Genomic DNA, 13,943 nt, shown 5'->3' on the forward strand with positions numbered 1-13,943 from the left:
TCTGTGATCTATTCTGCCCTTTAGCCAAAAAAGAACCAGGAGTATATTGATCTGAGAAAAGTAACAAAAATTCAACTTTTTTATACCTTTTTTGGTGACAGATTTGACTTGATTGAAAGTCAAATACTTTCCTTAAGAGCCCATATTAATAAAAGTGAAAAACATAGATTCTGCTCATACTTTCATATATATTCAATATATTGTAACTGTGTATTGTTTACAGGAGTGAAGAAAGAGATAAATATCTTGGTCACACTTGATAAATACATATTTGCAAGTTTATCTGACAGAACTTGTGGAGTCCAATAGGGAAATTAAATTCAATGTCTTGGACTGAACAGTAGGTAAGAAAGAATGTGTGAAATGGTATTTTTCTTCTCCAGAAAATGTTTAAATATCAAGAGCAACTTCTACTGCATAAAATTATTTTAGATGGAATGTGGGAAAGTATTGTAGAAGATATTATCTTAATTGTGAATTTCCTAGTCCCAGAGTGTTAAGGATAGATGTAGATGGAGGAGGAGTGGATAAGAGTCTGCTTTTCTTTTAATCTTCAACCCGATTCAAGAAAATTCCAGGTTGCAAGACAGGAAAGAAAGCTCTGTAATCAACAACCTGAAAGAAAGAAACTTCTGTCAAGAGAAGGGAATATCAGTTACTTCAATGCAGTTTCAGTAAAGCATGCTCTTCTTTTCTCTCCTCTGCAAACAGGATTTCTATCTGTTGACATCCAGGTATGAGATACTCTGAGACAAATGTCTTTGTTAACTTATTTTACCATTGTATTTCTTTGTGTAGATTAGATTGTGAATAGGAACATCTGCTTTGGGGACAGGTGTGAGAATATGTTTTGGATAGGGTAAAGCATTACAGACTTTTAAGCTTGGCACATGAGTGATTCACACCATCAATTACTATTGAATATGCTCTATTCTCTAATATTATAAACATGGTTCAGACCAGAAATGTAATGTTAAGAGAAAGAAAAAAAAAAAAAAAAAAAGAAAGAAAAATAAAGAACTGGGATCCAGTGTTTACATAGAAATAGATTTAAAAAAAAAAAATACACCAAAAAAAAACCCCTCAAGGAAATTCCTGGTGATATTCATGCAGTTTGGTTTTGATCTTTTGTGTTCTGCACCAGCTGAATGTGAGGCACACTGACTTATTGCAATTTTAAACACTAAAAAAGTACTTCTGTTTTGTCTACATCTTCATGTGCTAGGCAAAAAAAATACACAGTACATGATAGCAAACTATGGAATCAAAACAATTGCTTTTGAAAGTAGACTGAAACTATCTTTTGCTACTTCTTGTATTATTTTATCATCTTTTCAGTTGGATGAACTATGTAGGCACAGGAGCAGAGAATCTGCAAGCCAGGCTGACCTTCATAGAAAAAGGTGTTATGTCCTAATACGAAATGAATTTTACTTTCTCTGCATAGACAACTGAATAATATGTCCTTGGGCAAGTTTCTTTCCAAAGGCACTTACAGAAATCAATATTCTAAACTTATAAGAAAAAACTCTTTAATATTGAAAGTACCTATATGAAAGGCATCGACAGCTTTCTTTCCTTGTTTAATGGTGGATGATGGGATGCACAACTGAAATAAGTGTTATAAAATATATCTAGCTCTGGAAAAGGAGCAAAGAATTGGTAAAGTGATGTAAATGCAATGGTTGGTGTCAACAACAGAGTCTAAAAAGTATTTAGCTTCTCAGGTTTTTTTTTTACTCCACCTGGAATGATCTAGCAGGTGAAACACTCTTCAGAAACTTGAAACTACTTATTAGTAAGATGAACAATTGGTTTTCCAAATCATCAGTGCATCAAATAACCTATCAAACATTGTACAAAACTATCACTGAAGGTCACAATCATTTATCTGGTCATACCAAGTGAAATAAGGCTCCACAGATTCTTCTATATGTGGGATCATTTACAAGTGGCTTGGACAGAGAACTTATTTTAATTTAGAGCACAAAAATGAGATTCCCAGATGTAGGAATGCTCTATGAAACATATAGATATGAAGAAAATCTTACATACTTGCTCTTTCTCTATATCTGACATGCCAAATGAGAGCAAACACTCTGAGAGAAGTGAAACTTATTAATCTTAATTACTGAAGTAGATATACAAATATATACACATATAAACATGCATACACTGTAATGTACAGTTAGATAAATTCATAAAGTTCTTTAATATCTAATTGAATACAGAAGATTAAAATAAATATTCTACAACTTTTTGTGTAAAACCTTCTAAGTGAAATATTTTTATGTTGTTTTTTTCCTTCAGACACCGATAACATATTTCCTAAAAGACATATGTCATATTTTACTTTCTTCTAAATTGCTTTTAGATATGGAGATACTTATTATTTTTATTTAACTAAAAGATACGTAGTTAAATTTTGTTTATGTTTAAAATAAAACCTAATTGTTAATCCAGTCCAAATCCTCAAACATTAAGTTCATAGCTGTGCATTACGTTAATACTTCACTTGAGGCAAAATCTGATCACAGATTTGGATTGTAAAGAAATTCTTCCATAAAAAATTGTCTGCCACATGATATTTGTCCCTTTAAATTTAAGGGAGTTTAATGCTTTTTTTTTCCTAAAAAGACTTCTCATATTTGTTTCCTAAGATAAATCACATCATAAATAACTGAAGCTGACAATAAGACCCAATTGACTATGCTGATTAATTAAACAGTTTAATGTAATTTGAATGTAATGTAATTTGAATCTAGGAAAAAAACAGACAAAACTAGGAAAGTGGAAAAATAAGTTAAACATATCCATGACTTTCCTTCCTAACTTCAGCCCCCATTTTTGTTTGGTTGGGTTTTTTTTCACTATTATTCTGCAACAAAATTGAAGACAACTGAAAATATTTCTATCAAATCATTATATTCTGTTGCAGCTCTTGAATTACAGATCAGAAATTGTCATATGAGACTGACTTTTTAAAAACTTTAGTTGTTGTTTGTAAAGACGGGACTGTGGTTAGGTTTTCCATAATGTACAGGCCTTTCAAAAAGTTGTTCCATCCCTCAGCATTTCTATTGTTTCAGATCAGGGAATTTGATTTTTTTTTTTTTAAAAAAAATGAAGACAGAATTCTCTCCTTTGTTTTAAGAGAACTTCCCTGGATATCCCATAAAAAACAAACATACTGAGAAACCAAAAATGTGTGAATGCAGGCAAGGCTTAAAATAGAAAATCTTGGAAAGCAAATTATATTTTTTCATTTAACAAAACAGCCTATATTGAATAGCAATTGTTTTAGACTTTATAGCCATGTGTTGCCATGAGAGACTTGTTCAGTTTGGAAATATAAACAACAGTTAGGAAAATGAAATGTTTTATGGCACAAGGCATTTTCTATAAATTACTTTGAAACCAATGGAACTGGAAGAAAAACATGTAGTATGTATGTAAAAAGAATTTCTGAAATTGTTCAGGGGATTGGATAGTTTTCTTTACTTAGAACAATTTCTTTGTTCTACATGCATCTTTGAACCTAATAGCTATCTGCAATCCTTATCTAGTATAGCAATTAAAACACCTCTCCTGATCATGTAATTATATGTCTGGAGACAACTGTGAATTCCATACTTACATTTTTAACCTTGAATATAATCCTCTGGTTCATGTGTCTAGGTTTGCATAAGCTTCAAGCTTAAATTGTTTTATCCTTGTAAGTGAGTAGCAGGAGTGATATTGCCTGAATAAAATGTCCAGAACGTGTATGATAAAGTGAACAAAGAAAAAAGTAGTACAACATGCAAAATTACTTTTCTGTTTCATGAGAATTTTGTGATCTAAACCACAAAAAATCTAGAGACATAAGTAGTTACGATATTGTGTTTATTTTGCACAAAGTTGATGTATGTGAGAGAAATCATTTAAGGCATTGAATGTATCAGCGGACTTTTGTTTTATTGATTCCAATTCACTGTACATAATCCACTGCAGTAGAAATAGAAGCTTGGACTTCAAAAGTGCAGGGGTCAGAGTATTTAAGAACTGCATCCTATCACAGAAACAACTTCCACAATGACTTCCAATAGAGAAAAGGTTCTATAGTCTATTTCTTTTTTTAATGGTCAATTAATTATTGACCATAGAGATCGTTTAGTGCATGGCTTGAACAGATTTTTTTTGGATGTTTAAAAAAACATGTAAAGTAGAAGGCAGGTAAGCATCCAAAAGACTGCTGTTGTAAAGTTTACAGTGTGATAAGATGAAAATAAAAAAAAATAAGACATTAAAATTACTACAGAAAAACAAAAATTTGACAAAACAAGACTGTCAGAAGTGATGGTGGAACCATAATAATTTCTTCTGAGACTAGAGCATGCTCCTCATCTTGGCAGCTTTTTTCCACATCAACTTCATGGCTCAGCAGCACACATAGTACTTTCTTACCTTGCTCCTTCTGGCTTATTCCAAACCATTAGGGTAAGCAATGTTACCTGGGTAAACATTCCGTATTGAACTACCTGCTCTGAGGAGCTGGAACAGAGAGCACAAAGAAGACGTAGGAAAAAGGTAGAGGTTGCAGCTAGCCAGAAGAGAGATAAATGTGAGGCTCAAAAGTTGTTTTCTTTAATAGCAAAAATTAGGATCTGTTTTAACAACAAATTACAGCTTGCCTGTTAAAGTAAGCTTAAAAGACTCAACAAAATGTTTCACATTGGCAGTTGGGAAGTATTTGTAATTTTTCTATGCTTTTACAATGTTTTTCAAAAAGTCTTTTAAAAGTTCTGTTCAGACAAATATAGTAACCTCCAGTTGACATATAACATAGTTATTAACATATATTATAACACAACATGGTGACATATATCTTAAAAATTAATTATAGAGAAGAAAGTAAAGACTAGGAATAATTGTCTAATTGCCTGAAAATATGAGCTGAGATGCCTTAGGATTAGTACCATAAATGTAATAGAAACAGTCTTAAATTTATCTAGAGGCATACACATAAGAGATATTCACATACACGGGCTATTAATGTAGATCCACAACGGAATTTAAAATCCTCTTGAGTTCATGTTATAACTGTATGTTTGAAATAACCATTGTTGTTCAAATATTTATTTTATTAATGGATCATAGAAGGTTTGCATGATTTTCCTGTATATTCCTACAAAGTCTTTAAAATTGCTGTTTCCATTGCATTTCAAGGTTAAGTGTGAGGTGACCTATATCCACAAAACACAAGTCACATATCAAATGTCATATAGCATACGGCTTATATCTCTTTAAATCTCTAAAGAATGTCAGCATAGTAAAAAAAAATACTTTATCTTTAAAAACATAATTTAATTCTACAGGACATGATTTCTTGGTGGAAACAAGAAATAACAGTAGAGATTTATATTTTTTTCCTTTCTGTTTTGAGACGTGACTTTGACAGTGATAACTTGCAGTGTTACAAAATATAACACTACAGCAATCAAAACTCAAGAAGTTATCTGGGATGACATCAACAAACAATAAAGGAGAAAAGAAGTACCTTATCCCTTCTCTTAGTCATTGAAAACAAGTATTAATAACTGCTTTAAAAGCATCTGTTCCATGATTGTTACTATCTCTTAGGATCAATCAATAACACGGGACAGAAACCTGGCATGGAAACAAAGATGGATTTGGGGAAGAAGGCTTAGCTTTCAGACAAAAGACTTATAGAAGTTTGCCAGAACATAGTCAGGAGTAATCCAAAAATCATTATGTGCAATAAGTTGCTGTACCCAAGCTGCCCTTGTCAGATGAGAAGGGGGTCTGACATGAGACTATCTTTCAAGTTAAATGATAAGGATCACCTTGCTCACAGAACAGTCACAAAACATTCAGAAGTTTGCATGGAGCAAGCATCCACAGAAAGGGCACTGGTATGCAGGGAGACAAGTTCACTTTTTTCCCCACTACCCTAACAAAAACTGAGGAAGCTATGTGGTTACTGGGAGATATCAAAATCAGACTGACTAAGAAAGTATTGATAGAAAAAAAAATGACCTTAGACTCCTAATTTGTGATTTGCAGTTCATGAATACCTACATAAATGATGGTTTGGATTTGACCTTATACACATTAAAATAGTCATGGTCACTAATTAATGATAAAAGGTGTGTGTATCACATTAATGACATGGGTAAACGAGTAGTAGAGGATTCATGTAGATTTAATGGAAGACTGACATAATTCAGAATCACGATGACAGTGGAAATTCTTCATAGATAAAAGACAATGCATGTATAATAATTCATTCTTTAGCCTAGACTGTCTAAAATGATTATAACAGAATCATAGAATCATTTAGTTTTGAAAACACTTTTAAGAGCATGAAATCTAAATACAAACTTAACACCAACAAGTTCAACCTTTTTGGTGAAAACCTTTTTACCTAATAGCCACTCTAAAGCTCCTCTGGTGCAACTCGAAGCCATTTCTTTCTTGTCCCATCACTTAATACTTGGGAAAAGAGACTGACTCTCACTTTGCTACAATCTCCTTTCAGTTAGCTGTAGAGAGTGATCACGTCACCCCTTGGTCTCTTCTTCTCCAGGTTAAACCTCAGTTTTCTCAACTGCTCCTCATAAGACTTTTTCTCCAGATTCTTCATCAGCTTCTCCAGCACCCCAATGTCTTTCCTGTAGCGAGGGGTCCAAAACTTAACATAGTATTAGAGGTGGAGACTAACCAGTGCTAAATACAGGGGTAAAATCACTTTCCTGGTCCTGCTGGCCACACTGTTTCTGATTCAACCCAGAATGCCATGGGCCTTCTTGGCCATCTGGGCACAATGCTGGATCATATGCAGGCAGTTGTGGACCTTTAGGTCCTTTTCCACTAGAAAGCTTTCCAGCCACTCTTTCCTAAGTCTGTAGCATTGCATAGGGTTGCTGTGACCCAAGTGCAGGACCCAGCACTTAGCATTGTTGAACCTCATACACTTGGCCTTGGCCCATCTATCCAGCCTGTCCAAATCTCTCTGAAGAGCCTTCTTGCCTTCAAGCAAATCTACTTACCTGCCCAACTTCATGTCTTCTGTAAACTTATTGAGAATGGATTCAACCGCCTCATACAGATCATTGATAAAAGATAATAAACAGAACAGGCTGCAACACTGAGCCCTGGGGAACACCACTAGTTCCCAGCTGTCAGCTGGATTTAACTCCATTCACCACCAATTTCTGTGACTGGCTATCCAGACAGTTTACCACCCAACTGAGAGCAAGTACATCTAAATCACAAGCAGTCAGTTTCTCCGGAAAAATGCTGTGAGAGACTCTGTCAAAGGCTTTACTAAAATCCAGGAAGACCACAGCCTTTCCTTCAGACACAGGTAACTTTGTCATAGAAGGTCAGATTGGTCAAGCAGGATCAGCCTTTCATAAAGTCACGCTGGCTGGGCCTAATTACCTCATTGTCCTGTACTTGCCATGTGATGGCACTTAAGATGATCTGCTTCATCTGATCTTCATCACCAAGGTTAGGCTGACAGGCCTTTAGTTCCCCAGATACTCCTTTTGTCCCTTTCTTTAGATGAGTGTCTCTGGTGGGCCAGGTGTCCATGAAGTCATTCTACCTCTCCCTCTCTTCAGCTGTACAGGGGAGAAAGAAATATAACAAAACTTTTGCAAGTCAAGATAAGCAATTACTGTCATGGGAAAAACAGATACAACTTGGAAATAAATTTTTTTTAAGATACATAGGGCAGGAAGAGGTGGGATAGGGACTGGATACTTGCAGGGAGATCTGTACTGGAAGGTGACTGGAAGAGAGGGTCTGCTGGACAAGTGATGCCTTTGGTGGGGGGCCTTTGGAGTAGGTAGTACTGCCCTTGGCTTCCCTCAGTTGCACTGCTCTTTGCCTCAGCACTTCTGCTGGGGATCATCCGTTTTACAGCCTAGCTATCACCTGGCCAGCTAGGACAGGAGAGGGGTTTTCTTACTAGTGTCAGTGCCTATTTTTAACCCGTTGTTTATGGACAGTGGCAGCAGCAATTTGAATGGTATACAGTAGACACTAAAGAAACCTTTTTTTTTACCCATTTGCTAATGAAAACTAAAATTAATACATTTTTGCAAAGGAAGACAACTGAAATCCATAGGTATTTCTGAGAATGCTGGAAACATCTCTGTCAAAAGGGCATCTCAAGATGCTATGACATCACAGAATCTTAAGGATTGGAAGAGACTTAAAAAAACCATCTAGTCTAACTCCTCTGTCTGAGCAGGACCTGCTAAAGTAGGTCACATAGGAACTTGTCCAGATGGGTTTTGAATGTCTCCAGAGGAGACTCAACAACCCATCTGGCCAACCTGTTCCAGTGCTCCTTCATCCTCACAGTGAAGAAATTATTTTCTATGTTTCTTTGGAACCTCTTATGTTCCAGCTTGTACCCATTGCCTCTTGTCATCACTCATCTTGTCATTGCCTCATTGGACATCACTTAGAAGAGTCTGTCTCCATCTTCTTTACATATTTGTAAACATTAATGAGGTCACCCCTCAATCTCCTCCAAGCTAAATAGTTCCAGCTCCCTCAGCCTTTCATCATAAGGGAGATGCTCCACTCCTCTAATCATCTTGATGGCCCTGCACTGATCTCTCTCCATCAGCTCCCTGTCCTTCTTGAACTGAGGGACCCAGAACTGGACACAATATTCCAGATGCAGTCTCATGAGGGCAGAGTGTAGGGGAAGGAGAACCTCTCTCATCCTACTAACCACAGCCCTTGGTCTTCTTGGTCACAAGGGCACATGGCTGGCTGATGGTCATCCTGCTGTCCACCACGACCCCCAGGTCCCTTTCCCTTACACTATTCTCTAAGAATTCATTCCCCAACTTGTACATGGGGTTATTCTTTCCCAGATGCAAGATACAATTGCACTAGTTGAATTTCATTAGATTTCTTCTCTCCCAACTCTCCAGCCTGTCCAGGTCTCATTGGATGGCAGCACGGCCTTCTGGTGTGTCAGCCACTCCCCCCACTTTAGTATCATCAGCAAACTTGCTGACAGTGCCCTCTGCTCCCTCATCTACGTCATTAATGTATATATTGAACAGTACTGGTACCAGCACTGAACCCTGAGGGACTCTACTAAATACAGACCTCCAACTAGACCCTGTCCTTCAACCAGTTAACAATCCACCTCAATACCTGATCCCAGCCCACATTGTCTTAGTTTTACTGTGAGGATACTGTGGGATACTGTGGGAGACTGAGTGTCAAATGCTTTACTGAAATCAAGATAAACCACAGGCACTGCTATCAGGTTGGTCAAACATACTGACTGCTCATAATGACCCTTTTATCCTTTAAATGCCTGGAGATAGCACCTAGGATAAGTTGTTCCATCACCTCTCCAGCTGAATACCAGCAGCAGATAGTAGTAAAAAAAAAAAGAGGGAGTAATGTAGTACAAAACTTCATAGTATTTAATGTCTGAAGCAGCCCAACAGAGCTCTCCAAATTTTCCCACAAAAAAAGACATTTTACTTATCTATATACTCAAGTGGTAGCTATTTTTTTTGTCCTGGCTGGTAGTGTGGACAATTTTCTTCTTGTTTTCCTTTCTGAATACACACAGTGCTTACAAGGAGTAAATATCAGCTATTAAAATAGGTTATTATGTTTCCCTTATTTAAAGAATAAACAAACATAATTCAGACTATCAGTTTCAAGAGATTACTCTTTGAATCTGCTCATTTTGGCATCTGATAAAGTCTGGCAGAGAATTAGCTTCTACAGCTAACAGCAAGTCTTTATGTATGTTTATTTATATCCATGTTTACTAGAAGATATGGTCAGAAAAACTTGTGATTAATACTTAGGTTGATTATGACAACATATATGCTTCAATTAAATAGCTAACATTAGTAACTGTTGGTGACCAATATCAGATTGCAGAGGACATTGGATGGATATGAATAATTTGGACAATCTTCAGGGGATGAAGTGCAATATCTGAGCGTGTGTAGAGAGACAAGAATAAGATATCGCTAAAGAACAAGTCATCTCCCAAAGTGGCATATATCCCAGAGCAATAAAATATTTTCCCTCTCCTTCACTGGCCTTGATTTAAGCTTCTTATAAAATTACAGAATTTGTAGATCTATTTTAATAAAAACTCTATTAAAACTTAAATGAATGTTAGCAAAGGATTTTTGTGGTAATTCAAATATTTCTAAAATTAGATGCAGGTATTCAACTGAGTACCTTACATTATGAGTTGGTAATATGAGTCTATATAATTTATTTCCTATCTTGTAAGAGCTTTTACTGTAATATTTAATGATGGAAATAGCCAAAGTTTGCCAAAAACTTTTACTCTTTCAAGAGTATGGTGTACTCATCTTTGCACCTTTTCATCCTTAACTAAAACACCCAAGATTATTTTGACACAATGAGTTCTGAGAGTAAAACTGCTTCCTTTTGTTACAGAAAAGGAGAAAAAGATAATCAAAGTGATAAAAGGAACTGTCACATTTTATTTCTTTAAAAATTCAAGGATAATAGTTCCTAGCTGCCATATTTGCCAAGGTTCTGACAACCCATGAAATAGGAAGAAATCAGAGTCTGGCCCAAACTCTGAACCAAGCTTCTATACTATGGGTTCAGCATAGCAAGGAGATCTAGCACCTTGTTAAGGACTTTGTCTAAGCATGCCAGACCCACTTTCACATTCTGTCAGATTTCCTTCATATGGGACATACAGGATAACTTTCTGTTTTCATTGTCTTTTGGGGTTTTTTTTATGGAAGAATTTCTTTACAATCCAAATCTGTGATCAGATTTTGCCTCAAGTGAAGTATTAACGTAACGCACAGCTATGAACTTAATGTTTGAGGATTTGGACTGGATTAACAATTAAGTTTTATTTTAAACATAAACAAAATATAACTACGCATCTTTTAGTTAAATAAAAATAATAAGTATCTCGATATCTAAAAGCAATTTAGAAGAAAGTAAAATATGACATATGTCTTTTAGGAAATATGTTATTGGTGTCTGAAGGAAAAAAACAACACAAAAATAATATTTCACTTAGAAGGTTTTACACAAAAAGTTGTAGAATATTTATTTTAATCTTCTGTATTGAATTAGATATTAAAGAACAGTATGAATTTATCTATCTGTACATTAAAGTGTATGCATGTTTATATGTTTATATATTTATATATGTACTTGAATAGTCAATTTTAATTATAGCATTTGCCATTGCATAATAACACTTAACTAACTCTTTTTCTTTCTCATATACACATATTGCTCAATATTTAGCAAATTTCTTTAATATTTTTTAGTTCACTGTATGAAAACTGCAAAAGATTTGGTACCAGACAGAACACAATAAATATGAACCATTGTAGAGAAAATAGAATCTGCTCTGAGATCAATAGAAAAGTATAACAAACTTTCAAGAAGCATTAAGCAACTTTTTTCTAAACACTTTCTTGCTTTTGTCAGACTGAAAACAAAACAAGAATTCTGCTAGAATTAATTAAAAAATAATCAGCTAGGGAAAAAAAAAAATAGAAAAAAAAATTACAGCGTGATTCTCAATATACAGATGGTTATACACTTATTTTCCAATGCCTGATGTTTAAGAAACTTATATCAGATATGGAGGCTCCTTGTTTTTCCTAAAATGACTACTCAGCTCTGCTCTGGAAAGTAACTACCAACATGTTGTATATTATTTTGAGATCATAATAACTTCTACTTTGGAAATCTATTTCCTGTTTTTTTTTTTTTAAAGAGTATGTTCATTTAGATTTACTAAATGGTTGTCCTAGAAGAGAAGTGAAATTGAGCTTCCTTTTTTACTGTCTCTTTCCCAAGACAGAAAAATGGAGTGGGATCTCAAGGATCAATACCTTGTTGATCTGAACAGACCTCATTTATTTATTCTTTTCATTCAGTTACCGAAAAAAAGATCAATCATTCACTCAGCTCCACTTTCAAAAGTAGTATAAGATTGTGTTAATGTTTAATAAACAGTAGTTTAATTTAATTTTAACTTATATGTGTTCAATGTATTCAATTAATGGGCAGATGTTAGGAATTTCAGATTAAGACAAAGAGCCACAGTTTCCCAATCCAAATAGGTAATATTGCTTTTTTGGTTTATTATTTTGGTCATTTATTTACTTCTGGCTACATTTGATTTGCCCTTACAGGGAACAGAAAACTTGCAATTTTTAACTCTGAATCTAAGCATACAAATTTAACATGACAACCCTCATGGGCCAGTTAATTTTTTCAAGCTATTTACTGGGATGAATATTCACCAAGTTGGCAGAAGAAACGTTTGATATGGATAGGCTTGTCCACAGAATTTCAAGTTTTCCAGAGTGTTCTACTTTAAGTACTATTAAAATCAAATTTTCTCTTGCACTTGTACACAAGCTAGCTCGAAATTCAATTAATGACTGTTAACAAAAACCTGTTCAGTTGTTTAAAAATCAGAGCATTTTATTTAAATACCTAAATGTATTTTTAAGAATCAGGTCCTCAAACAGGTTAAAAATGAGTTTTGGAAAACTTGAGCTTCTTCAAAAGTAATTAAGGTGTCATGCAAAAGGACGATAAGATCCAAGAAACTATTACTTGACTACTGCCTCTCAGTTGGACTTCCAGTACTCTTAGGGGCCAGTCCCAAATTTACCCCTTTGGGAAAAGCATCTCACTGAAAAGCCTATTCCTTTGAAACCATTTTACCATTCATTGAATGCTTCAGGCGAGGATTAGGAAGCTGCAGAATGTGAAGCTGCACTGTGGGGGGTAAACAGTCCCTGAACTCCCTGTTTTGCTCTCCGATGACTGCAGTGTCATGTTTCAGATGCTTTTCACAGGCTTGAATGCAATACTCAAACCCTACTGATTTCACAAAGGTCCCTTGATCGAGAGTTGGAAGACCTCTGTTTTGGCTTCATTGCCCAAAAGTTGTTCTAAATTACCTTCTAAACACAGTAAATAAATGTAAAATGCAAAAACAGTTCTCGAGCCTGAATCCAGAACTTCACTCTGCCATTAACACACCTTAACCAGCAGATGTACAGTCATCTTCCTCTTGATTTTTCTTTCTTTTCTGGCTATAAAATGCTTGGGACACTTTTCTGTACCACAGTGTAACAGCTGCACTGGAAGTTGCAGTAACACCCATCTTAACCTGCATTGCTTAGAGCACTCGCAGGAAGCATAGGAAAACACACCAGCTTTGCTTTGGTTCTGTCTCTTCTGTTCCTCTAATGTTTTTCCTGGCCATGGTTAAAAGTAGAGAGTGATTCATTGCTCAGTCAGGAAGCAAGTAATATCTATGTGTATCCAAAATCAATTCCAGTGCATCCCTGCAGTCGTGAAAGTAGGGACAGCTTCAATCCAGCTGCTTTAGCTCAGCATTTCCAGATCGCTACTTCCACTGGGCTGTGTACATGCTGATTTAAGGTGCTGCACGGCATGTTGGTTAGTCCTGAATTTCATTCCCAGGCGTCTGTCTTTACCTACACACAATGCATGTCTGTATATGCATGACTCCCTCAAGATTTGGATTCTACTCTTTTTAGCAAGGCTGGGGAGAGATACTCAAAATATCTAAGAAACTTTCATTCTAATTTTGAGTCTGATTTAGGCCATTAATATAGGAATTTAAGTTTTATCCTCTCCTTTCCCATAACTCATTTGTTTTGATTATTGTTATGGGAATCATAATTCATTTTAAAGCAGATATTTTTCTGACAAAAGAAATTGAAAGGCCTGCACCTCTTCCTTCTCATTGCTAGCACTCAACTCCTCCAGATGAGATGCAATTACTAGAGACCTACTCTGGTGTCAAAGAAGTAAAACATTTGATAGTGCAATTGCTGTACTCTTTGCCTTTGTTGGTTTTTATTTTTTTTATCTCACACTGG

This window comes from Colius striatus, chromosome 1, assembly GCF_028858725.1.
Source record: "Colius striatus isolate bColStr4 chromosome 1, bColStr4.1.hap1, whole genome shotgun sequence".
Classification (NCBI taxonomy): Eukaryota; Metazoa; Chordata; class Aves; order Coliiformes; family Coliidae; genus Colius; species Colius striatus.